The sequence below is a fragment of the Ammospiza caudacuta genome, chromosome 4 (assembly GCF_027887145.1).
Source record: "Ammospiza caudacuta isolate bAmmCau1 chromosome 4, bAmmCau1.pri, whole genome shotgun sequence".
NCBI classification, from domain to species: domain Eukaryota; kingdom Metazoa; phylum Chordata; class Aves; order Passeriformes; family Passerellidae; genus Ammospiza; species Ammospiza caudacuta.
This window is the reverse complement of record NC_080596.1, coordinates 21,038,465-21,064,650: the sequence shown is the minus strand read 5'-3', so window position 1 is coordinate 21,064,650 and position 26,186 is coordinate 21,038,465. Positions and strand designations below refer to the sequence as shown.

General features: G+C 40.1%; 1 protein-coding gene across 1 annotated transcript in view; it reads right to left on the bottom strand.

Annotated features, from left to right (window-relative positions):
- The window catches only part of PTPN13 (protein tyrosine phosphatase non-receptor type 13), a 111,333-nt gene extending 89,312 nt beyond the window's left edge, over positions 1-22,021 (bottom strand). Inside the window, exon 1 of the mRNA XM_058804380.1 lies at positions 21,858-22,021. The gene's annotated coding sequence lies outside the window, so the exon portion shown is untranslated. The remainder of the gene's footprint in view (positions 1-21,857) is intronic.
- Between the last annotated feature and the right edge of the window lie 4,165 nt (positions 22,022-26,186).

Sequence of the window (26,186 nt, the reverse complement as noted above, 5' to 3'; positions counted from 1 at the left end):
GGATGAGTTCACTTCCCCTTTTCTTGGGACAGAATTATGATGGCACCTTAGTATGAGGCCACAAGGAGATGGGATTGGAGCAGGCAAGTCTCAGGGTTAGGCGCATGAACTCCACAGGAACTGCTAAGGCATGGAGTACTCATACACCCAAAATTCACATGAAATCACAGCCACAGGACATCTCTCCAAACAGGAAGATTCACACAGCAGAGAGCACAGCACAGTGTAGGAAGGCAGTGGACAAATTAAACCAGTTAGCACTGGAGGTGCATAGACATGAACCTGACAGACTGCTTGTTCTGAGACAGAATTTACTTCCAGACCACACAGGAATACTATTTCCACAGGAAGAGAGTTGCATTGTATGGAGGCAACTTTTATGCTCCAGGACAAGAGAGTAAATTCAGGTGTAAATCATTTATATTAACAAGCTCTGAGTGCAAATTTCTTGGCACCATTCAGCCCTAAGCCATGCAGGCAACACAGTCACGGGGAAAAGTGTTGCCTAAGCCAGAGGCCTCTCCCATATTTCAGACAGTTTTTGAAAAGAGCCTGCCTACCTCATGAGGAGCAGCTGCCAGCTCCTCCCTCTAGACAGACAGCTCTCACTCCCCAGTGAGTGGGATGGGGCTCTGCCTCTTGCCTCAAAACAAGCTCAGTGACCTCCTGGCTTTAAAAAGTCTCATTTTAAAGTCCCAGCAACCCATGTTAAGAGCACACCACTTATGGAACATCCAGCCAGAGCCAACCCCATGAGGCAGCCTTCCACTTGCTCTGTCCCAAGGAAGACAGAAAGCACAACAGGAGCAGACCCTCACACCGAGTAATTCTGTCACAATAACTGTTTGCAGGCTATATACTTTTATTCTTACCACTTTCAAAGTCTTCACTTTTTAATTGCTAATGTATGCAAAAGTTAAACACTCAGAATTCTCATTTACCCGAACCACCACCATTTCTCCTCACATGTTTTAAATTTGAAATTTCAAATTGAAGGTTTCCAACAGCAGTGAAGAATTTGGAAAATTTTAAAGTCCTACTCTTTCCAAATTTTATTGAATTGTCACCAGCCAAAATATTAAGAAGCTTTTGCCATAACAGTGATTATTAAAGACTGTAATACAGTAATTTTTGTCCAAAAGTTCCTAGGAACTGACTAAAAGTCAGAAGGCTAAATTGCATCAACTTAACTGGTGCTTGACACTTGGTGTTTTGGTTTTAGTAACATATCCCTTGCTTTTTTCCTTACCTTGTGCATCAACATTTTTCCCCAATGTTGTAACTTCAGAACAAAAACTTTAAGTCAAAAGCTGTGCTTTAACATCAGCTAACTGAAATGCCTGCACTACCTCACACTTGATATTTCATAGGAATATGATGCCAAGAAACATGAAAAACAGCTGCTCTGGCATGCACTATGCAGGTGTTTTTAGATGTGCAAGAAACAGTGAAAAGATCTAGAATACCAAAATCTGTTGGAATTTCTCAATGATCACATAAAATATTCTGGTACTAATTTTTTATCATTTGATAAAATTAAAAAAAAAAAAGAAGAGAGAGCAGGAAGGCGCTATATACATACAAAATACTTTCTGTAGAGAAAAAACCCACCTTATTTGTCCCATGTAAAACACTGTTAGCTGACCTTAACTGGCCTGAATATGACAATATTGCCCCCTTGCTCCACAGGAACACTTGGGCAAAAGGTGGCAGGTTCTGAGGAGACTTTTCTCTTAGCAGATGAGCCAAGAGCTCCTTGGAGAGGGCTTCTTCCTCTGGAGATAAAAATGTCTGGAGGCAGAAGTATATTTAACAAGGCAATTCTATCCAAGAGAACCTCTTAAAATTCACCTTTCTCATGCCATGATTAGCTGCCTGAAAATAAAACGCTGACACTTCCATTCAGCACTCACTGAACACAAAGTGCTTTCTAAAAGCACTCAAGAGGCACAAGTCTCAGTGACACTGAACTGGGGCTAGACCTGGACACTTTCCAGAGTCTGGTCTCTCCCATTTCAGAACCCGAGCACCTTGAGCCATTACCATGCCCTGTAATTTCAGAATCCTGGCATCTATGCTATTTATTTACATTGGCCCACATCTTACACCCCCAAACAAGATCTGGACTACATCTACCAATTAGTTTATCCCCAATAATACTGTTGCTGAAACTGGGCTGAAGTGCAGAACCCTGGAGCCAAGTTAGAAAGCTTGCACTTCAGTAGTCTTTGAAACCTTATTTTCAAATCCACACATAAAATGTGGTTTTCCTATAGCTGCAGGTCCAATTTGCATAGGCTATCCAGAAAATAAGGCATTATTTGCAAATAGTCAAGTCAAGCATGCAATCAAGTCAAACACACAAGCTAATCAAGTCAATTGTGCTTAAAGAGTTTTTTTCTTTTAGAGTCCTGCTCTCAAGTTAATTACTACACATTATTCTCAATTATTGTCTTGAAGGATAAGGAAACAAACCCTTGTGTCACATCCACTTTTTTCATTTCTCCTACAGATACAAAGAGGGGGACACAGCCCCCACAAGATCCAACTACCATTTCCCTCCTCTTTTTTAAAATATTTAAAGAGCTGCCAGAAATCAAAGTTTTTGGGAAAAAAATCCCACAGTCCCATGGTGCTTTTCATTCAGCCTGTGACCTGATAACAGCACTATTCCTTCTCTTTCATTTTAGAGAGGACAGCAGAGATTCGTATTACCACCCAAGTATTTCTCCCCTCTTCCTGTTATGGAATAGATTAGCTTCTTCCACTCACATATTTTCTTTCCATGTTCTCCTCTTTCTCTCCCACAGCAGACAGGATGAAATGTCAGCAAAACAAAAATCTCATGCTCCTGGGCAAATTCTCAACCTATACCAAGAAAATTTCTTTGAAACTGCATTTCCTTTTCAAACTGATAGCTTGCTGCTTGAGCTCAGACCTCCTAAGTAATGAACAGAAACCAGCTCCAATTTGTGAGAAAACACAATATGGAAACACTCCCAGAAGTATAAATCTTGGCCTTTTATGTGAGCATACACAGATTAACAGATGAGATGTTAGCATTTCTCCTCCCAAAGCCTTAAATCAGTATTCTATTCCCAGATCTGGAAGACAGAAAAATGTGACATACTGAGAATCTTGGCTCACACCTCCAGGACAAGCAGTGTTTATTTGACTCAAAAAGTGCTTGCTTTCTTTCCTGGAAGGTAGAAAGAAATCAGCTTTTGGCATTGGCCTGAACACACAATGGAAGACAAGCTAGGGTTAGTTTTGACTCCCTCCTTTGCTCTCCTGTCTCCATCACCAGAACCAGATAAACTTGTTTATCTAAAGCTTCATGTTAGGCAAACTAGTAAAGCCAGTCCAAATTGCATATAATGATCATGAAAGTCATGTTTTCTAGGCAACTGCAGAATGCTTTTTTATACATGAGGGTAGCTGATGTTTCACATTTGATATTAAAATTTTATTCAGAAGAGCATATAATTATCACTACAAAGTAAGCTTAATCCACATAAATCGTTGCATGATTCTTGTATCCCTCTCTTAGTTTAATTGTTAGTGTAAGATTCTTGGGCGACTCCCTTATTTTGCTGTTGATCTGCTCCACCTCGGAGAGGGCACTCTCCTTGATGCATTTCTCATACTTGAAACTTTCATTTTAATTGCTAAGTAGCAGCAGAAGACCTGTGACTAAGGCAAGCTTTAGAAAAAAAAAAAAAAAAAAAGAAATTTCAGGACTACAAAGCAGCTTGGCTATAGTGACATTTTTTAAACAGCACATGAGCCAGTAACACCCTCATTCACACATAACAAATTAAACCCTTCTAATGACCTGAAATAACCAGAAGCAAAAAGGCATCTTGCTACAGGATGGAGAGATGATGTGCTGTCTATTAGACAAAAGGCACTAAGAATGGCACCTCCAGCTTCAGTCCAGCAGTTATTCCATTGTTGCATTCCAGAGCCACACATTCCTCACATACTGGGAAAAGGTCATGACTGAAGTCTGTCCTTACTCACTCAGCTCTCAGCACAGCTGAAGAGGGAATGAAAGCATTTGTCAGGGGAGCAGAAATAGTAGCAGGCACCTGATTTAAATGTCATGGAGCTACTAGAAAGCATTATTCTAAGTCTGTAAGTAGCGCTTCCCACCATCTGTGACATTCTAAAGCTGCCTACAAATTAAACACTGGGGCTCTGGTGAGCAAGGGAAGGAAGCAGTGGTAATGACTTAGTACAGTAACTGCTTTTTCATTCAGTATATTATTTATAACTATCTTATAGTATTATTCATAATCAGTTCCCAATGTTTGAGAAGACTAATGCTCAAATATTTAACACCAAGATATAAATTGCCACAGACAAGAAATTCAGTGGTGGTGGTGACTCCACCAATAAGTTTCACTAATGGATCAACTTACTTTAGAGCAGATTTTTAAAAGCTGAGCTTAAGACCTCTCCATGATAATGAAGTGATAACTTTTACTACATCAGACAAATTCTCTAGTTCCAAAAGGCTCAGATTCTGTCAGAATCCTTTCAGTCTCAGTAACAGAGAATGGTATCTTCCTTTAAACATGCCTCTTCTTGGTAAGGCTGTCCCCTTGCAGTAATGCAGTAATCAGAGTCAGAAAGGCAGCACAACTGGATCAGCAAAAAATTAAGCCAAGTGACCAAGAGTTCTCTATTTTCCTGGATGTGGCACTTGAAAGTCCTTCAGACAGGTACAAAAACAATAAGTTAATGGGCTACAATACTGGGGGGGAGAAAAGAAGCATTAGCACCCACCAACCTTAGTCATAAAGAAAAGTGCTAGGTTTGCAGCATATTGGTAAATAACATAGAAGTCAACATACTCTTAAGAAGTGTAAAGATTGACCCTGCCATATATTATTTCGAAGCCTGACTTTAATTCTATATATTCACATCCAGTCCTTCCACAAATAGCCTTTTAGGCTGTTGAGTAAACTGCATGGTTCACTTGGATCTTGAGATTTCTTCCTTTCATGGGAGAAAGGTGGATCTGAGCAAAACAATCTTTGTCAGCCTCATATATTTGACTTTCAGACAATTTGGAAAAAGAAATTAGCACAAAAGATATTCCACTATGGCATACCAAAGCAGTTTTTCCATAGTTAAAAATGACCTCATGTATGGTACTAGTAAAGAATGCAATGGATTCAGAAATAAGGTTTGTGTGCTTCATTTGAGAGCAGCATCCTTACACATCCACAAGAAGAAAGAGAACTGCTGACCTGTGTACTCAACCAGAAAAAAACCCTGGTATTCAGATAACAATTCATACTAACAGCTACCTCATGTCCTGCCTGGAAAGGAAATAATATTCAACAATAGAGATAAAACTGGCTGAATAACAGAATGAAGTTTGAACGACATCTACCTGCATCTGATTCCTCCAGCAATGCTTCACCTCAGGTGTACACAGGTAAAGGAGATGCACTGCTAAAACACCAGGATTCTTTTGTTAAAGCACACATTCAGTTTGAGAGCTGACAAACTCCCACATGGATCACCCCATTTACCACATTTCTACTAAACTGCACTTGCATGTTTGTGTGGGTTTTGCCATGAAAATAAAAAAAAAATCCAACCAATTGAGAAGTTACTACCCAGCCAGCATCCTCTGCAGCTGCTTGGTTCTTACTAAAACTCCAATATTTGTAATGGCTCCCAGTGACTTTCCTACCCAATGCCCTAAGCTGAACTACTTCCTCACACATGTTTTTTTCTGCCTGTGACTTGGTGAAAACAGTTGATGAGTCAAAATAATTACTGATGGAGAAAGATCATCTACTGAGAAAGATTGTCTACTGTGCACCAAGCCTTCAGTCTTTGATGCTCAAAGAAGTAATATTCCCAGCTCCTGGAAAATTCTGATTTCCTTAAGCAATTACATATGCTCTACAACACAGAAGTTGCAGCAGAAAAAAAAAAAAAAGTTGTCAGACAGTTATGATTTCTTAGGTTCATTTCTGGGAGAAAAAAAAAAAAAAGAAAGAAAAGGGAGATATGGCATAAGGAACAGAACATTACAAGGTCTGCAGATAGATAACACCATGGATATCTTATCTGTGAACTCACCTGTCTGGCAGTAAAGCTATTATTCACACAAGTAATGACTAATTATTATTGTGAAAGTCTGAATTTCTAGACTGAAAAACAGACAAGATGGAACAAAGGCCTACATTTCAGCTGTGAAGAACTGTACACACAAGAAAATTTGTGTCTCTAGGACCAGAGCAGAAGCTGAGAGATTCTTGCTCAGCTTTCGCATAAGTTGAAATAAATGCTAATTCAAACACAATAGCAAATATCAAGTCTCCAAAGATTACTGCATTTTCTTCACTGGTCTGTAACAGAAGAAAAAAGTAATTTTGCTCTCAGACAGAGAGCTTCTCTATTCAGGCATGGTGGTACAAGGTGTGAGATTTTTCACTTTTTTATATGCATGAAAATACAGTTTTAAATGCCTGTGATATGTTATCCCCCTATTAGGTGTGAAAACCTTTACCAAGATTTAAGCAGGGGGAATCAGTGACTAATCTTATAAAGCAGCTTCATACACTTCCAGTTGGGAAGCATAACTGACAATGCCTTGGTGCCTCATCAGGAAATATGAACACTCCAAGGGAATGGCAGAGACACTGAACAGGCAGCTGGCTGAATTTGACTTGTCCATGCTGCCTCAAATGAAGGAAAGATGATTCCAAGGAAATGAGAAGCACTGGCAAATGCCCCTACACACCTGGCTCACAGCACCTTATGTCTGTCAGCCTTCAGGAAGGATGTGCTTTTGACAGTGCCCACTCGTGTTGAGAAAGAGTGTGTGCATGTCCCCACACACGTATGTGTTCCCCACTATCTATATAAAATGTGTGGGTGCATGGATATACTCCATATGGACCAAATATTTCACTTTTGGTTTATGTTTCTGCTGAAGGACAGGAGAAAAGCCCTGAAGGACAAAGAGAGCTACAAATGGGCAGGAACACTGATCTATTTTGAGAATCAGCATGAACTACCTGAAAGCCTTGTTAGAGGGTCCCTAAAGCCTATTAAAGGTTTTGGCCAAGGCAGATTTAAATAAGATTCTGTAAGCATTTGGAAAAACAGATTTGATACCAGCAGATGGGCTGCAACTCTAGTAAGAGGCCTCCATCTGTCCAGAAACTAGCTCTTCACTCTACACACACAGACAGACACAGGGAATTGCAAGAGCAGCACCAACCATGTCCTGCAATGAACTTCAAAAGCACCCATCATCTTTAAAAATCCCTGTCCTCATAAGAGACTTCACAGCACTTGCTTTTCTCCATAAGCAACTCATTTTCCAGAGGAAAAAATAATCTAGTCAACTGCTATTTTTTGAAAGCACTTAATTGCTGTTCAAATGATAGGAAAGGTATTTCTCTTTCAGTGATACTTCTCTTTCAGTGACACTGAGCTGAAAAGCAGACTGTTGGAAATTGCCTTGAACAGGATACATCTCAGTTTTTCCCCCAGTAACTGAGAATCTGTCTGTGTAATGTAATTTGGGTGACCTACCAGTAAGGTCCAATACACCCTACACAAACAGTATTGGGTTAAACCATAATACAGAAGATACCAGACCTCTGAGTTAAATGCACACTGTGCAAACATGGAGATCTCTTTTTCTGCCTAATACCTGCTTGTCCCACAGAAACTGTTTCCACATCACCAGGTGATCATTTCTCCTCTCAGACTGCAGATCCCTTCTTTCTCCACTTCCTTCCATACCCAAGCATACAGAAATGAATCCAAGACTAAAGCTGTGCTTGGTCTCTGCATATACACTCCCAACCAGTAACCAATTTACAGAACACTTAAAAATCTGAGAGCAAGCAGAGAATATGCTGTGTACTCTTCCATGCTGGGAAACAGACCCACTGCCCAGAAAATGGAAGACAAGCTTTACATTAGGATATTATTCCCTATGGGCTCATTATAGGATTTCCCCAAATTCTCAATTTCCTGCTGGTGATTTCATATTTCAGCATTTCCAAAGTGCTTTGACTTCTCTGTTAAATCTATTATTAGCAGAGTCTTTGAGCATATTACCCACAGCCATCTTGCAAATACTGAAAAAGAAATATTTTAAAGACAGATTTTCTTTATCCAACCATCCATTGCTGATCCATTTCCTGCAAATGACAGCATACATCAAATTTTACCTATTTTTCACCCACTCAACTCTTTAGGTGTGGTATACACCAAGTACTGAGAACAGTATGGTCTGTGTGACAACTATTTAGCAGCATGTCTAGAGACAGCCATCAGTTCAAAGATTCCACATAAAACATGAAGATTTTTGGTCATGGAAACTTGCTTTTTAAATGAGTTCTTTATGGAGGCCAAAACCTTCCCGAGCAGCTTATACTGTCTAGTTTAAATCCTGCAATTAGGAGGTTTTAGCTCCAGATTAATTAGTAGACAAAGCCACTTGAAGACTTGGAATGCCTATGGTTAGGAAATCATGATCTTCCTTCAAAACATGAGTTGACACAGCACATATGGCTTTGTGCCAAAATCATATGAGTTAATCAGAACCTGACCAGTTAACTCGAGTCCCTCAGCCTGCCACTCTGCTCCCCACACTTCAGAAAAATATATAATTATATACTGCATGATTCAGTATGTGTTTACAACTGAACAATTGTTAAATTGACTATACTGCCCCTTGAACAAATTTCTAACACACACCCAATTTATGATTCATCTTAAATTCAGTGGTTACGCATGAGTTATTCAGTCCTACAGCCATGATATTCTCCATGGCTTAACTGCCCTCAAAGGTGGTGTGATATTAGTCCTTCTCCTGTTAGGTGGGAAAACTTGGCATTTCTTTCACAAGAGAGTCACCTACTTGCCATTTCTGCCCAGCTTCAAATGCTTGCCAAGTTTATGGTTTCTGAGCCAAGAAAGTGAATGGGATTTGGAATGTAGAGAAAGATCCTCACCACAAAGAACATAAGTCTCAGTATCATTTGACAGCATCATGAAAACCTGCCAGGGTGATTTCTATAACTCCTCAGCACACCTTCCACACAATACAGACTGCCTGAACTGTGGCAAAGACAGATAGCGAGTAATGTAACATTTGATTTAGCTTCACACACCAGAATGGACAAAGAACTCCATCTGATCACTATCTGCACTCCATAATGTTTTGGTACTTGGACAGATTACAGGACAGAACAAGCTACAGAAGATGGCATTGCCAAAAAAACAGGAAAAACAAGACAGCAGCACCTCCTCCCATGACATAATATGAAGCCTGCTATCAAAAAGAAATGCAGAGTTCTGGGAAGTTTTACTTTGTCTGGATGATAAACATTCATATTAGAAGGACAAAATTCCATATTACACCCTTGGGCTACATAACAAAGGCAAACTAGCAGAAACTTTTCCTCTACAGGCCTAGAAACTGAGAGGGAAGTGATTTAGAGCATCATCCTTCTTTCCTTTTCTTTGAAGAACATTCCTACAAATAGCAATGGAAAGTTAGTCAGACTGAGGACATACACAGGTACTGCCCATGTACAAATTACATTTACTGCATTGGAACAGAACCAAGCAGAAGGTCACATTAATCTCTGAAGCCATTGCCCAGAGAGGGATTAAGTGAAAGGAGAATAGAAGGATAATATAACAGCAATCCTTGAATCTTTTATTCATACAATTGGCCCAAAGGGAATTAGACCAGTTAAATGCATCAAACCTTGCTGCCTTCACAATCAATTTGATGATACCATGTACCACAGCTTAACTCTGTAACTGTTACTGCATGGAAACCCAAGAAAACAGTAACTACAACCACCTAAAATAAACAGAAAAACCTGACACTGAAAAAAAGAAAACATACCCTCCCTTCAAAACTTCAAGTCTTAAATAATCTAGTCTGCATACAATACTTTTATCCTTTCCATGTCTGTCTAGAACTTAGACAACAATCCAAATTTTCTTCCAGTCCTGAATTTAGTATTTCAAATTTATTCTTGCAAATTGAAAAAAATTGGTATATTATTTAAAAAGTATTACTTACATTTTCAGCATACAAATGGCATTAGCTCCTAGGGAAAAATTCAGCTTCTATGAGAAAATGTGCACAAATGTGTGGAAAAAACATGGGCTGAATCTCTTCAACTCCCATTTCTATCTTTTATTGCTAGCTAAACACTTTGGAGATTATTCATTGATACATCACATAGAAAATTCATAAATGTAACACTTAAAAAACACCACTTGGAGAGTAGTTTGAAACAGATTTCAAAACTTTCAAATGTTTCAATAGTTTCAAAACATCCTCCCATAAACTTTGCTTACAAAATACTGAATTTGAATGAGAGTTTATCAAACTGGACCAGTTGTACTGGTTTACCTCAAGTTGCATACACACTTAACCTGAGAAAAAGCACTAGCAGCAATCAATGAGGACATCAGGAGTTCACCACTTACAGAAAAACCCAATTTGGTATTAAAGAGGCAAGAGGAAATAAAAAAAAAGGAGGGATGCAACAAAATTTTACAGTCTTGAGATGGAAATCTTTGAGACAGGAAAATGTATTATCCTAGTCTACAGTGGGAAGTTATCCATGGGTTCTCAGTGTGCACAAAAGCTGGAACCAAGACTTCATCAGAGAGCTGAGAGAGAAGAACAGAGAGTGCGCCTGCACTAAAGCACACACAGGCTGTGTTAGCCAAGGAAGAAAAACAGACAAAGGAGCAGTCAGGAACATTAGAGACTTTCACACAAGAAAAATAAAATTGAGAAATCATTATAGATACCAAGCCTTGCTGGCAAAATTATGGGAATCAGTGGATCATTACTAATCAATTCTAGAAGAAAAGTACTTTTTCCTCCAAAAATTGCTTTACCACTTGGTTTTACACTACTGACCCTTTTTTATCCATATACCTAGACACTGAATATTAACCCAGTTATTCAGGAGAAATAAATGTATAGAACCATTCACAGCCTGCATTTTAAAAGATATAGATTAAAATTTTGAGCTTTGGCAAAAAATTTAACTGAAGACAGCTGACATTAACCAAGATTTTGCTTCCTACCATGCTGATGAGTGACTTCTCCCATTTTCTAGGGATCTTTTACAATAATTACTTGTATAGAGGTTGCTCTAAGGCTTCACCCTTGATTTTACACCATCAGTCTACAAACAGATAATAAAAAACCCTAATTTCTCCCATTGGCAGATGGGAGTGGGGAAAAAAGGAAGGTGAAGGAAACCCAAACTTTCCCAACCCAGAAGTCACACACACTTTACAGCTGCTTTATTTACCCAGGCACCTGCTGGTGACTGAGTTTTTTCACACAGCAAAATCTGAATTCCACAAATTCTTTGAAAAGAGTTGGAAGACTTTATACTTTGAGGTTCCAAAACTATTGTAAAAAGCAATCGTGCTTTTTAGATGCATATTACTTCTTGGCACAAACTGTGTTGTTTGTTGCTAGTTTTTTTCTAACTGGCATTTATAGCCTATCACTGAAAATACATCATAAGCCTTGAAATGAATGTTGTCTACATTATATATATATATATATATATATATAAACCTATTAAAGTCTAGACAGGCAATAGTTTCTCTTCCATTTCTCCAAAACCACTGAAGAGGGAAGCAGAACATGCTGATTTTGCATCAGCAGCAGACTTCCCAACCAGCAGTTCATATTACAGTGAAAAGTTAAATTCTGTGATCTTCAGCTCTTTAATATTCTCAAAGCAAAGGCAATGGGTGGGACAGAATCAGTGATAATTAACGTGTATATCAAAGAGTTCAGTTAATGTCAAGTACAAAAATATTTTCTAAAACAATGAAAACTATATTCTGCACTGTGCAAGCACCAGGGAAATTGCCACACATCACGTTAAATTCAATTTGCTGATTCTGTTCTGCTCACGGAGTAGTTGAAGACACAAATTCCTTCAGTGTCTGACAATATCACAAAACTAAGGGCTCTGTATTGAAAAATGCTCTGTTCAACTACTCTGTGCAAGGCCAAAGAGCACACACGGCAGTATCAACAGAGCAAAAGAATTTGATGTTGAGGGAAGCAAGAACAAAAAAATGCCTCTTACACAGCATGTCCTTCCCTTCTTAAGTAATATGTTTCTAATCTGTAAAAGGAACCCAAATATTTGTGTCTCCAGAAGTTGGTTTTTGTTGTACTTTTCATGTGATGCCATTTAAAATGACAGTATACTTAAATGTTTTACCATTTTACCATTTTCACTTTCCTGTTCAACAACTAAAAGTACAACCTTAACCAATCACCAAAGTGCTCCTATCTTTTTCTCCTTTCTTCCTGAGCAGCTATTTCTACTCTAGAGTCACATGCATGAAAATTAATTCCCCTGATAACTTGACCATCCATCATTTATTCCCTCCTTAAGCAACCTGAACAAAAGGGAATACAGATTCCAAGAGACAAAGGATGAAAACACCAGGAAGGAATTACAGCTGGAACCAGACAGCTGTTCTTCTCTGAACATCAAGTCAGGCCCATGTGGTCACACATGAGCTTCAGAGGCAGATCAGAAAAGATTTATTATTAAGCTTTTGGGCTTTTTTTTTTTTTTTTAGGGTTTAAAGAAGTCCTCAGTTTGGAAGAGCTTCCCATTTCTGTGGTTTCAGAAACTTCAGCAATGTTTAATACAAGAAGTACTAAACTGGATCAGGCCAGCTCTCCCATCCCCTTTCCTGGCAATCACCAGTTTATTGAGTTCCTGAGCTCAAGCTGCACAGTCAAATCTAATAGTCACTAATGGTCTCTGTTCTGTTAACTTCTCTAATCCCCTTCTGAGCACATTTACACTTTCCCCCCACATGACATTTTGTTCCAGTAACACAGCTACAATCAAGCAGTTCACAAAGAGTATTTTCTTTTGTTTGCTGTAAGACAGCAACTTACTTCTCAAATGTCACTAGAAAAGAACATGCTAAAGGTCTTGAAGGACCCAGTCATGCCTCAAAGTTGCCTGACTTTTACTAAACACCAGTAATCGTTTGCAGCTATCAAAAAGAACAGAAAATGGTTGCTTCCAACAAAAGCAATAAATCTTCCAGCATAGTCAATATTTTCTCTTCTTAAGGCATTGCATGGATATAAAATTTCAAAGTTATTATAAAACAATTTTTAGGATTTTCTTTAGTATTTTGTGACAAAACTACAAAAACCCAGCTTAAAATTTTCTTCCTTTACACACTATATTCCTCAAATACACAGAGGATAGAACTGGATCAGGGATTAAGGAAAAACAGAAAAATTATTCTTACCAAAACTGTTTGGCAATAGATTGAAACAAACTAACATGATAAAATAATATCAGAAAACTTCTAAAAATAAGAGTAATTAAAAAAAAATACTATTTTTATAATGCATCACACTTCTGAAACACCAAAGTCTTGTGCCAATCATGGTGAGCACACACATTTTAAATTGACATAAAGGAGCTTTGCACAGCTATTTCAGTAATTCAGTTCTACGTGTTAGCCCATGTGCTTAAAGCTCCAGGCTGATTTGGCTGCTCCACACATGTGATAACCTAACTGCAAAGCCACTCAATAAATGAGTCTATATTTCTGATGAAACAAACTTTCAGCACTGCCAGCTAGCAAATCTTTTATAATCAGATAATCTTCAAATTCTTTATTAAGGTCATTCAAGGGATTCAATGACAGAGCACACTAATAAAAGAAGCTGTTCAAAATTTAAGGTTCTTTACTATTAGCTTGATTGCTAAGCATTGTCAGATTATAGCATCAGAAGAAACCTCTTGCAGGAAATGTAAGTCTAAAGTTTTGGAGTTCCTGAGAAACTTATAGCATATATTTCTTGCAAATCTTATTAAATAGATCACTGTAACAAGACTTCCCCAACTTCTAATTTTAAGAGTCTGAACAACCTTACAAATAAAAAGGGGTAAGTGGATAAACAGTTCTAAAAAAACTACAAAAAAACAAGAGAACAAACAAATGAAAAACCACAAGATAGAAATCAGGTCATTATTAAACCCTGAAGACCTTAAACATTACCACTAAGCTAGGAACACCAAAAGTACTTGCAGCTACGAAGGCCTGAAAACTCATCCCGATCTTTATGAGGAAGAAACCTCAGCTCACAGAAGCCTCCACCACCAGCACATGAGATAAGGACATTTTTGCAAAGCCCATAAATCTGAACTAGAGGGAATTGAAGGTGTCCCAGCCCATCTTGAACAAGCCCAACTCTTTCTTCCCCCCCCACTTCTTGACCCCACCTTTCTTTTGTTCCAGACTGTGTGCTCCTCCAAAGAATAACGGTTTTCTAACAGTTTTCAAAAGCTAGACCTTCTAGGTGAAAATTTTCCAGGTGCTGTACAGGTATTCTTGCTACCTTGCAAAATAATTTCTTCCTTTTTCAGATACAAGCCATTTGACAGCCCTCAACTGCTCATCTTCTACAGAGCACTGTAATTTAGTGACATACAGACATATACTGCATTGTCTACTGCAATGTTATGTATCAATAAGGATGTCAATAGCATTTGCACTCCACTTTCATCCCACTCAAATGTCCAGTGAAGTTAGTAGGGAGAGCCTCATTGCTCTTCAGGGTCTATCAATTCAGACACCAACCATAAATGTCGAGTTATTTTTATGGAAAAATATAATAAAAATTTAAGTTTTCCCTAGACTGCAGCATATATATTTTTAATATTTCAGTGGATTCATTAGCTGCACTATTATTTTTTGCTGCCACTTTCTGTACAGTTTTCTAATTAATAAGCTGAATGTTTGTTCAGGTGTTTCTGAATCTCAGTTTCTAATGGTTAAGAGGAAAGCCCTTCAGGTGCAAGGCACTGGTCTAAGAACACAAAAGATGATTGAAGATGCATAAAAAAATCTAAAATACAGAGTCAGTGAAGGCTGGACAGAATCCTTTCCTTCTAGAAACCTACCCAAGATAATCCTTTACCAAAAAGTGCACAGGAAGCTTAACAAATAAATCTCTGCACAATGTATGCATACAGGCAGTACTCTCTCATTTCCTAAATGTCAAATGAATGTGAAGAAGTCCAATCTCAAGAGTTACGGAAGTTGAAAGCAAACTGGCTTCAGAAGAACAAACAGAAAATGCATCTCAATCATTGAAAAATGGTGACATACAGTGAAAAAATGGTGACAGACAAAAATGAAAGACATACCATCACAAATCCTCTGAAGGAGAAACCAGTACTTATCACCTGTTGAAGCATCCCATTTAAGAAAGTTCCACACAGTCTTTAATTAGGCTGCTGGAAGGATAGCTCCACATAAACTTATCCACACAATTGTCCAGTCAGTGACACACACTACAGAGATGTCTCTCCAAGCACTGCCATTAAAAGCAAAGCATAAAAGCAGCACTTGGACCATCCTATCCAGCATTTGCTTGCCTGGGATCCAAACTCCCAAGTTAATTCATTGAAGGCAAATACAGCTTTTGCACTGACTTGAGAAAAGAGCTATTATTCCACTGGTCATAATCCTAAGCACTAGGAGGGGATTTTCTGACTTTACTGTAAAGGTACTAAAAGGCAAAACTTCTGCTCCATTTCCCTTCTCTATCTTTTCTCTGCTGAAACACTTAATTCTGTGAAGGGAGAAATGGGTAAAATCAGTAATAACATAATGCTGGCCCTTGATGAAAATTCAGCAAGGTATTTTACAGCACTGATACCCTGATAAGCAAACTAGGTAGAAAAGTTAGACTATCTATGTATGACATGGTTAAATATCCACATGCTTCATTTTTTTCACCCCTCGTTTGCTTAAGGCAATATCCAAGTCCAAATCTATCACCATTTAAACCAGGCATGACTTTGCCAGGAAGCATAACTATTTCTAACAACAGAAGTTTCAGACTTTAATTTAGCTCTGTCTTTAATAATTTATTTCATTTTTTAAAATTACAATATATAGAAGTGGGTAGCAGAAAAAGTCAACAGTCCCAACAAGAAAGATGGAACACATTTCAACACTAAATAAGGCTGCTTACAAGTTTGAAATTTTGTAGTTAATATTTCAACAAGAAAGTTCCACAGGGTAGAACAGACAAGGTTTTATGAGTCAAGTCCTATTACCTTTCCCTGGTGACCCTAAGAAAGCCCTGGAACCATGTGCGTCACAGGTTTATCAGGGTGGGTTTTTATGCCCTCCATGTAGCCATTCACATCTATCTGAGAACTGGAAAAAACACAGTGCAATATCCCCATGCTATTGAGATGCTGAAGAAATTAATATTAAAAGGGAAAAATCCTTATCTGAAGCATAAAATTAATCACTGGGAACCAATTCCCCTGTGCAAACAAGGAGCTGCAAACAAGAGTGTCTACACCCCTAGAGATCATGAGATAAACCCTGCTCTGTCTGTACTCAGCAATTACTTAGAAAACCTTTGCACTCAGTTCCTTGGGTTTTTCTCTAACCTTCTAACAGGTTTTCTAAACCTTCTCTTTCTCTCTAAACCTTCTCTAACAGGTTTTGAGGGCCAGCCCACTACATGGCTAGAACACTGGCTGTGACATGAATAAAAGTAAAGACATTATAGAACATAGATGAGACTCAGAGACCCTTCCATCTCCAATCATGCAACTTCACACAAAAATTATTTACATTAACAAATCTTTATGCCTTTCAATACTAATTCTGAAACAGCATTTAAGTCAACAAAACTGCAACAATTTCAACAACATTGTTGCAATTGTGCTACTGCAATGAACTAGTGTTTATTGTCCGTTTCATACAGCACACAGCATGATGCTAGGATTCCAACACACAAAGATATCCTGGAGTGTGCCTGGAAGATTATTGTCATCTGCCTGCTAGAGAACAGCAGCTGCACCTCTATACATATACAGATGTATATGTATAGCTTCCAAAAAAGCTTTAACAGCTGCTGTCAAACTGGATGTGAAACACACAAGAACCTGGTATTTCCACTGATTTATCCAGCTTTCACTATGATGAAAAGCACATCAAAACATCAGGCATTTGTATGCTCTAACATTCTTCTCCCCTCAACAAACAAAACTGGCTTGCAAGGAAAAGTTTGATAGGAAAAAGCCTCTTCTTAAATTCTTTTACTTAAGAAATAAACAAGGGTGTTTCCTAACAAGCTCAGCATCAATTCCAAGCTTACAGCACAAATATAAGTCACCTGCAACAGCGTTGCTCAAGAAAAGTCACCTATAAACACTTCCAGATCTACTTTTCTAAATAAGCCAGACTTCAGATACACCATTTCCAATGCACCTCTCTGCACATACCTGAGTACCCACAATACATACAAATACTCAGAGAAGATGTCAACACCACATGAAAGCCATCTTCAGATTCACTTTCAAAAATTTCAGCCATCTCTAAAGAATGCTCCCACCCATATTTCTCCCACAGATACAGACAAATGCTCTTTAGGAAGACAACCTCCAAGAAACACATATACACACAAAAATGTAGCCAGAGTTGGATAAAGAAACCATGATACCCCAGAAAACCATGTCCTTCTGCTGACAAGGCAGAAACAGACAGAAGTTAAAAGTCTCAAAGTCTGCTAAAAAAGCATGATGCTTTTGACAGTATCAGATTAGTTCATTAAGAGGTTTGTGTTCAGTTCAAACTTCTGCACCTAAATTTTCATCATTTTTAGGTCAGTCAGTTCTTCTCCCTGAGCTTTAATTTTACCTGCAAAACAGGAGATAAAGTTTTTGTCTCTTTTCCAAGTGCCCCATCTCACCAAATTTAACAACCCAAAGCAGAAACCCAGAGCTAACACAGCACCTAGTCCTAAATCTGACATTAATTACCTTACCACCTGCATAAATCCTTAATAATACTCAACATCCTGCAAAACTACAGTATTCCCCATAAATACCAGCAATCAAAAATCAGCAGTTTTAATACCAGGTCTCCTGTAATTCTTGACATGATACTTGCAGACATTTCTGCAGCACATTAAATTTACACATAAAAGATAAAGGACAGATGAAACCCTGAGAACAAAGCCTTCCCACGTCTGTTATTCTTTCTACAGTGTCACAACTGGAGCAGATCTCTATCCTAACCAATTGGACTGCAAATTCACGGGGCATATCATTGTCCCAAGGCAACCTACTCAATTAATTGCCTTTTATGAAAGCATTTGAATAGATAATGATGCACAAAGAATATGCCTGGTTCCTCACCAGGTATTTAAGTGGCAGAGGACAAAGAGAAGCCCAGACGAAATAAAAACGGCACCAAAGAGTCGTCTTGGGCCCTTCCCATCTGTAAATGCCAGCTTCCTTCTCTGTACTTCAGGAGGAGGTGGGGCTGGGAAACACTTCTTTCTGAAGTTCCACCCTTCTTTACAGATGCACAGATTTCATTAATAGTTAACTGGCGACATACAACATTAACTTACCCTGCTATTCACAGCTTTCCATCCACGCTCGTCCCATGTAAGTGACAGCTTGGGGCAACTGCTTACCAATATTTTCTGCACCGTGACACCCTACACCAGGATTTGCTTTTCAATCTTTTAGTCTCACTGACTAGCTCACTTGGAAACAGTAAAATTCCAGTCAATTTTTTCTGTAAGCAGAGGGACAAAAAGTGACAGAGTGTTGAGCTGATAACCAACACTCCTTCCAAAAATGCAACAATACTTAATGTTCTTAGGTTTAACAAAATCTTGCAAAATCACTTTGAGTTTCACCATCAGTGGACTAAAAGTTCTAGGCTTATCATGCAAGTAAACTGGAAAACCCTTCCAAGGAAAATCATTCCTCTTAAAGAGCTGACCTTACTCTTGTTCAGGTTAATAAGTCTTCACAGGTGCTCTGGAACAACCACTACAGAGGCTCTTGAGTACAAGGTGTCCTTCACTGTGAAGAACTTTGAACAAGAGAATGTCAATATTAACAAGGCCCTCTGGGCCATGATGTCGTGTATTCCAACATATAAATATTTGAAGCCATTTAAGTATGGCAGCATTCAGAGAGCTCAGTGATAAAGAAGAGCTTTGTGAAACTGACAAGCACTTCAACAATAAACTCCATTTAAGAGTCTACCCAGTCTCATTTTATCTAATTACTTACCTCCCTTGCAGGAATAGCATGCCATTAAGGTTTGCTGATTAAGATTTGAAGGCACTTTGAAGATTTATTGTACCATACAACCACTAATTATTATTGTTCATACCTGCATTTGGTTGGGAGAAAAATAGTTATGTGCCAAATAATTTCTGTTCCAGATGTAAAAATAAAAATATTTGCCCTGCTGTGCTCTTTAAGAAGTGAACAGCTAAAAGATTGCATTTTTACTTTCAGGCCTTCTCTGCGATAGTCAGTCTGTATGAACCATATGGCTGAAAAAATCCCACCATAAAGGAATAAAAACAAAAGCAAACACACTACAATTTCCTGCCACCAGAACAGGTAACATTTCTGCCCTGGTAGCTTCCCACTCTCAGGAATGGAATCCCCTCCCTTTCCTGGACTTCTTCAGTGCTTCCCTTCGAGGCACTGAAAACGCCAATGCTTTGCACAAGTTACAGTGCTATGCTCAGGTTATCACTGGTCATGATGAGCAGTCACAGTGGTTTGCCACTCATCCACACAGTCCATTTTTACTTTCAAAGGCCTCAGGAGCCGTAAATATACTATTGGGTCACATCCTTTCACTAGGCTCTGTTATCCTGGTGAAAATACACACAGTGTACTCACTAATGCTTTAACATTCAGCCCAATCTTTTCACACAGATACTTCCTTGCTCTTCCATCCACTCAAATATCCTTGAGCCCGGGGTTCTCACAGCCTTCAACTCCACTCAACAACAGTCTTGGAATTAAGAGGGTTTTTTTTAAATTAAGCTGTTAGAACAACACCCTGTGATACAGCCTGTCTCCTTTAACATCTGGTATATTTGAAAGTGTTTACTTTGACTGTACCTTCAACTTAAAAAAACCCCAAACCACCACACTCTGATTAGGAAAAAAATCAATATAAAAACCCTGATCTAAATAAGGTTCTTTTTTCTTTATCATGCAGAGCAAAAGGAAAAAAATAGTCCTATTATAGAAGAACTACATTATGTGCCTTTCCACTCACCAACAGGGTGGTTAGGTTAAAAATGAGTAATAAAATATCTTTAAAAGTTAGACTGTATATTTTTCTCTTTCTTGCTGTCATTCTCTTCTTTCCTTAAATTACTGCTTAAATTCTAGAACTGTTCATAGAAAGACATGCTTGTTGGCAGGTAAAAAAAAGACACTCCAAGTGAAACACATCTGCTGCATGTGAAACTGAACAGATATGTCCAATTGATAGCACTAGGAGTGGTAGCAAATTCTGTTGTAACTGCACCACCAAAAGATCCTCTGACTAGATTTACTCTTTCCTCATCAGTATTTCTTGCACAAGACCCAAACTGTTTGTTTTCTCATTTGTACCTCTATCATGGCAGATTCTAACTCTTGCAGGAATGTCTTTAGATCCTATTTCTGGCCATCCAAAGGCAAACTTGCACAGGTGACGTTCAGTCAGAGGCCTGATGCTCTGATGTGAACAGTCACAGCAGTCCTGCTCTGGAATGGGCACTAAATGTCACCATTTCACCAACCTCAGCCCAAACTAATGACCTGGGAGTCATGACACCTCGGAATGTATATATTCAATATACAGCTTTCTCACACGAGGTTCTACCCTCAGGAAAACGTCTGTGCATTGTGACCCAGTTTCGCTGCACAGTTTCACAAAACACGTCCTCCTCTTCCCTGAAAAGGTTTCAGGAACTGATCACGGTTACTGCCCCAGCTAGTTCCACATGCAAAGGCTTTCATATTCCCTTCTCCAAAACTCACACCTTAATAAGATGGCTAGACACAGATTACCTGCAACCAACCTTACAGTTTCCATGTCCTACATTTACTTCTGATCCTACCTACAAAACCAAACCGGTTCCCAAATGTTTCCCCAGTAAACAGGAGGGGTACGGAACAGCTCCTGGCGGTTCCCTATGAAGTCACTGCCTTTGTTGTTTTAAACATGCAATTTAAAGATAATGACACAATCTAGAATATGAGGGAGATTATCCTGCGGTCTGCGGAGGTGTCGATTGCTAGGAGATAAAAAGCCAATGAAACCTACGCTATTTCTCATCACCGGCCAACAGATTTATCCTTCATTTCTGCTCCTCCAAAAACATTAATGCGGAAAAAGTTTCCTCTCTGTTAACAAGTCCGAGAGCCGCGGGGGCTGCTTTGTTTGGCCGGCGCAGGCAAACCCGAGCCCTTCTGGGCCGGCAGAGCGTGTCCCGCAGCTGCCGAGCGCCCAGCCCGACCCCACGGCACCGGGGCTGCGAGTCCCGCTGGGAGTACCAGCACCCCCGCCGCTGCGTGCGGCCTTTCCGCACCTCTCCCTCGCCCCGCCGCGATCCGAGAGCCAAGGCCAGGCGCTCCCACGCCCGCCGGCGGCCATCCCTCCGGGAGAGTCCCCATCCCTCGGGGAGAGCCGCCGCCGGGATGGCTGCCCCGCACCTACCGCCGCTCTGGAGCCGCCGTCCGCGCTCGCAGGGCGGCCACGGAGCCGAGCAGCGCGGAGCTTCGCCCGGAGCGGCCGCGCAGGGCTGTGCTGGGAGCGCGGAGCAGCATCTCCTCCCCGCCGGCCGCCAGAGCCGGCGCGGAGAGGGCGGGAGCGGCGGCGCTCCCCGCCCCGCGGCTCCCTCCTTCCCTCCGCGTTCCCTCCCTCCCGCTGTGCCCGGCCGGCCCGCAGCCGCCCCTGCCGTGCCCCAGTACCTGCGGGTTCGCACCGCGGCCGCCCGGCCCCGCCGGCCCGGCGCTCCCGCTGCCCGCTCCGCTCCTCCGGTCGCTGCCCCTCAGGGCCGCCAGCAGCAGCGCGGGGAGGCGGCGCGCACCGCCCTCCGCCTCCGAGGGCCGCGCCTTCCTCCCCTCCCTCCCTCTGTCTCTCCCTTCTCTCTCTCGCCCTCTCTCTCTCCCTCCCGCCCCCGGGGCGGCGGGGAAGATGCCGACACACGCCCGGCCCCGCCCGCTCCCTCCGCGCCCCGACCGGCCCCGGCCCCGGCACCTTCCCGCCCTCAGGGTCCGGCTGCAGCTCCGCAGCCACTTGACGATTGACTCGGGACTCGGCTCTCCTGGGGGGCGAACTTCAGCCCCGTTCTTAGCCCCAAAGGCGGTTTTTTGCTTTTGTTTCCTTTTTTTTTTTTTTTTTCCCTCCGGGATGATCTGGCTGCTCCCAGACTTTAGCTCTTCAACTGGAAGTCTTGGTCCGCAAACTTGAACAAAAGCCTTCACGCCAAAACTTTCAAACACCGATTGTTCATATCTGTCAGACAAACTTTGGTGAGGGGAAGGTCCCCTTCATGAGGTGAAAAGTTGGGGTGGGTTGCCCTTTTTTTTTTTTTTTTTTTTTTTTTAAAGACTTCTTTTTCCAATTTGAATGTGAAATGCACTGTGGGAACCCAGTGCCCACTTGTGCCCTGGGGTTGGAGCTTCCTTGGTGGGGAAACTTCCTCTGGAGTTTTTGTAGGAGCTCCCTCCTCTGTGGAGCCATGCTGTGGAAGCAAATAGTTACAAAATAGCACTTTTAGTCACAAAGAATAATGTCGCCAGAGATATGGCCCCTAATTCAGGCTGTGTGAAAATGAACTTTCAGAATGACAGTCTGGTAGATTAATTTCTGTTTGGAAAAAAAAAAGAGTTAAAACATTGTGAAAACAGTTGCTTTAAAGTAAATAAAAATGTTTGACTGTAACTGTTTCCTAGTGAAATACCAATTGCTTTGTATTAACTAAAGTATTAAGGACTCAGCATAAAAGTCAGCCTGCCATAACTAATAGTGTCAGAGACTTTGTGTAAGTCATAACAAAAATAAAGATGAGTAGTAAAACTAATTTACATAGTAAGAGGCTACAGTAATCTGAGAGGTTATTAGTTATGTAATTTAAATATAATTTTCTTGTAGTACAAGTTCTTTAAGTTGATAACTATCTACTTACATTTTAAGGTGAACTGACTGTATTGGTATCCACATTTCCAGAAAGAGCTCATTTTGGTCCCTGTACATCTATACATTCTATGGCACCTCCTCTTTCTACAGGTCGCTATCCCACGGAAAGAGAGTTTTTAATATATGTTAATGATCTGTAATAGGTTTTATCTTAAGACTCTGTTTCCACACTTCAGACCAATTTATAGTGGCCCTAAGTCATGCCACTATATATTCTGCCTTCACTTTTAAGGTAGGCCACAGAAAGAATTCTTTGTAGGAATATGATTTTTTGCAAAGGAGCATTACTAACTCAAGGGAACAGACTGGATGAATCAGGACTGGGGGATGTGTTAAAACCCAACATACATAACCAGGCAATACTGTACACTTGTATTAGAACACACCTCTGAATATAGAAGTCTCCACCCCAGAGAGTCATCTCCCTTAAAGGACTGTAAATTTGATTGTAATTTACTTTCCTCAAAAGAAGATTTATTTCCTTGTTCTTCATTCTCCTAATGAGCATCTGTTTGGTACAGCATTTTCCTTGGCCTTGTCAAATGTATGTGAATGCCTTAACAATTATCTCATTAGACGATTTGATTATATTTTTAATTAAACATTTCAACAAGGAAACTTGGAGCTTAGGATCAATGAAAAATATAATTACCATCTTCACCTACTGTGCATTTTACAGGGATGCAAATACATGGAAAACATTGCCATAACTTTGGAAACTTTTTACAGCACTGGCTAAAAGAAAGATATAGCATGTGCACAAAGACTGATGCCTTGGAATGCCTCCACTGTGGGAAAATGAAATGGCTTTTGTCAGTGTGGTGCTTCTGGATTTGTTGTGAAGACAACACATTTACTGCAAAGATTGACATTCCAGCGCTTAAGAGATTTCTGAGTGTGACTTTTTCCTTAGCTCTTCCGAGGAAGTTTCCATGCTAACCAGAGTTGCAAACATTAAATTTTCCTCTGAAGAGATTATCTGGCAAGTAAATGTCCTCCAATTACCCCACCATCAAAATCTTGCATCATTTACTTATAGCTTATGTTTAATGTAGTGCAACTTAGCTTAAGAAAAAAAAAAAAAGCCAATTTATATTACCTACTGTTTATGTTGAAACTTCCTTAATACAAAGTTAGGTCTCTATCTATGCCTAAACTGGGAAGTTCAAGAACATCTCCAAGTTCCTGGGTTGGGATGAATGTCTGGCCACACCTTGACTGTGTACTAGGACAAAACCTGTACATAAACCAGACAGAATCATCCCTTAAGCTCAAGAGTGTGGGCAACTGAGAACCAAAAATTGTGTGGCCTGCTGCAGTGTGCATGTAAAGGTCAGTTTAGAGGGAGACTAAGTCTGACAATTCAAACTTTGTGACTAATGGAAGCCATAAAAGGGAAAAAGAAAAAAAAACCCAACATAGGTGCATCTTACAGTAATTCACACACTTGGCCCACAAAGCACCTTCTGTTTGTCTGTATTAGGTGTTGTCCTTACATTATCTAAAAGATCCTAAGCAAATTACGTGAGGGGTTCAGAAAGAAGCAGCAAAGGGAAATAGCTACCACAAAGATTAAATCTCTGGGAAATATAAAGACAGGACAGTGACTGTCTGGGATTTTCAAAAGCGACAATTAATTTTGGGTGTTTCCCTGTTTTGGTGCACAAATGGGGACCTCATTTTCAAAAAGTACAGAACAAGTGGTATCTGAACTTTGGCAGCTTGATTCACAGATCCCTTTAGAACTACTGGCCATTTTATATTCTTTGGCTAAATGACAATCAAGGGATAGGGAAAATGCTGCCTACAAACATTTGATGAGGCTCAGTGCCAGTGGGAGGAAGTATTTTCAGTCCCCATCTGAAATGAAATCTATTTGTAGGCTAGTGCCAGTGAAGTCTGTAGTGCTCCTGTTGGCCCTATATCAGCACTGTTGCAAAAAAAGGGGCCTGAGATATATTTGGGAGTTTGAGTATCTTGTAGAAAAAAAAAAAAAAAAGGAAGTTCACTAGGAAAGTAGTTCTTACACCAAGACTTTTAGCTCTTGAGGATAATCTTCAAGGAAATCTAATTTACGGGAGCTAATTAGCTCTAGATACTTAAAACCAGACTGGTTGAAATAGTAGTAAATATACAGTAGAGAACAATCTTGCCCAGACAGAAACTACTTGTTCAAACTGGTCCTCTCTGCATTTAACTTTGGAGTCTATCTTAATGAAGGTTTTGTTCAGGAATATTACAGTGAAGAGTTAAATCAGAGCAGCGGAAGAGAGACATTAAAATGTGGAGGGAGAGTAGGAGAAAAGGACTTGTCTTCATCTGAGATTTGAAATGAGATGAAGGGTCACCAAGGCTGAGGAATACACAAAGGCTGTCCCAGACTGCAGCCTGTTTGGAAGAAAAGGCTCTCACATCAACAGTAGCTAGATTGTATGGAGGGACAGACCAAAGTCTAGACAAGCTGCCAGGGGCACAGGGGAGCACAGAGAAAAAAAAATTTTTTCCCCAAAATTGTAGTGTTTCTATTATTTCTATAATTCTATAATTGATGACTCTCTGCTGACCAAATTGTAAGGGCCAGGCATTGTGGATTTTGAATATTCTTCTGTTGTAGCTCTCCAGCATCTACAAGCATTGTGTTTGTCTTCAATCAATTCATTCCTCTTGCTGCAATGCAACTTGGCATCATCCTGTGTACAAGTGATAGCACAACTGCTGCTGAGAGCTCCATGGTTCCCTCAAACAGAGAAGGAGTGACTTGTACAAATGACAGCTTTCTATTTGGCTGTGATCTTCAGTACTCACAGGTCAACAAGAAATGCTGCTTACCTAGTGGTGAATTCTGTGATTTGGGGGTCATTCCCAAATTTGTTTGTGGGTTTGGTTTCATGCAAGGAAAGTTGCACAATGACAGTTTCAGTAGGTGGCTCTCTGCAGGCAAACAGTCCAACATTTACAGTGTGTTTACAGCTTTATTACTCTTCACGAGCTGTTGGAATTCCTCAGGCTACACATGTGAATTTTTTCTGCTTGATCAAATCCCACTTTGCTAAGGTGACAGAAGTGACTGGAAACCAAGTTGTTCATATTCATCTTTA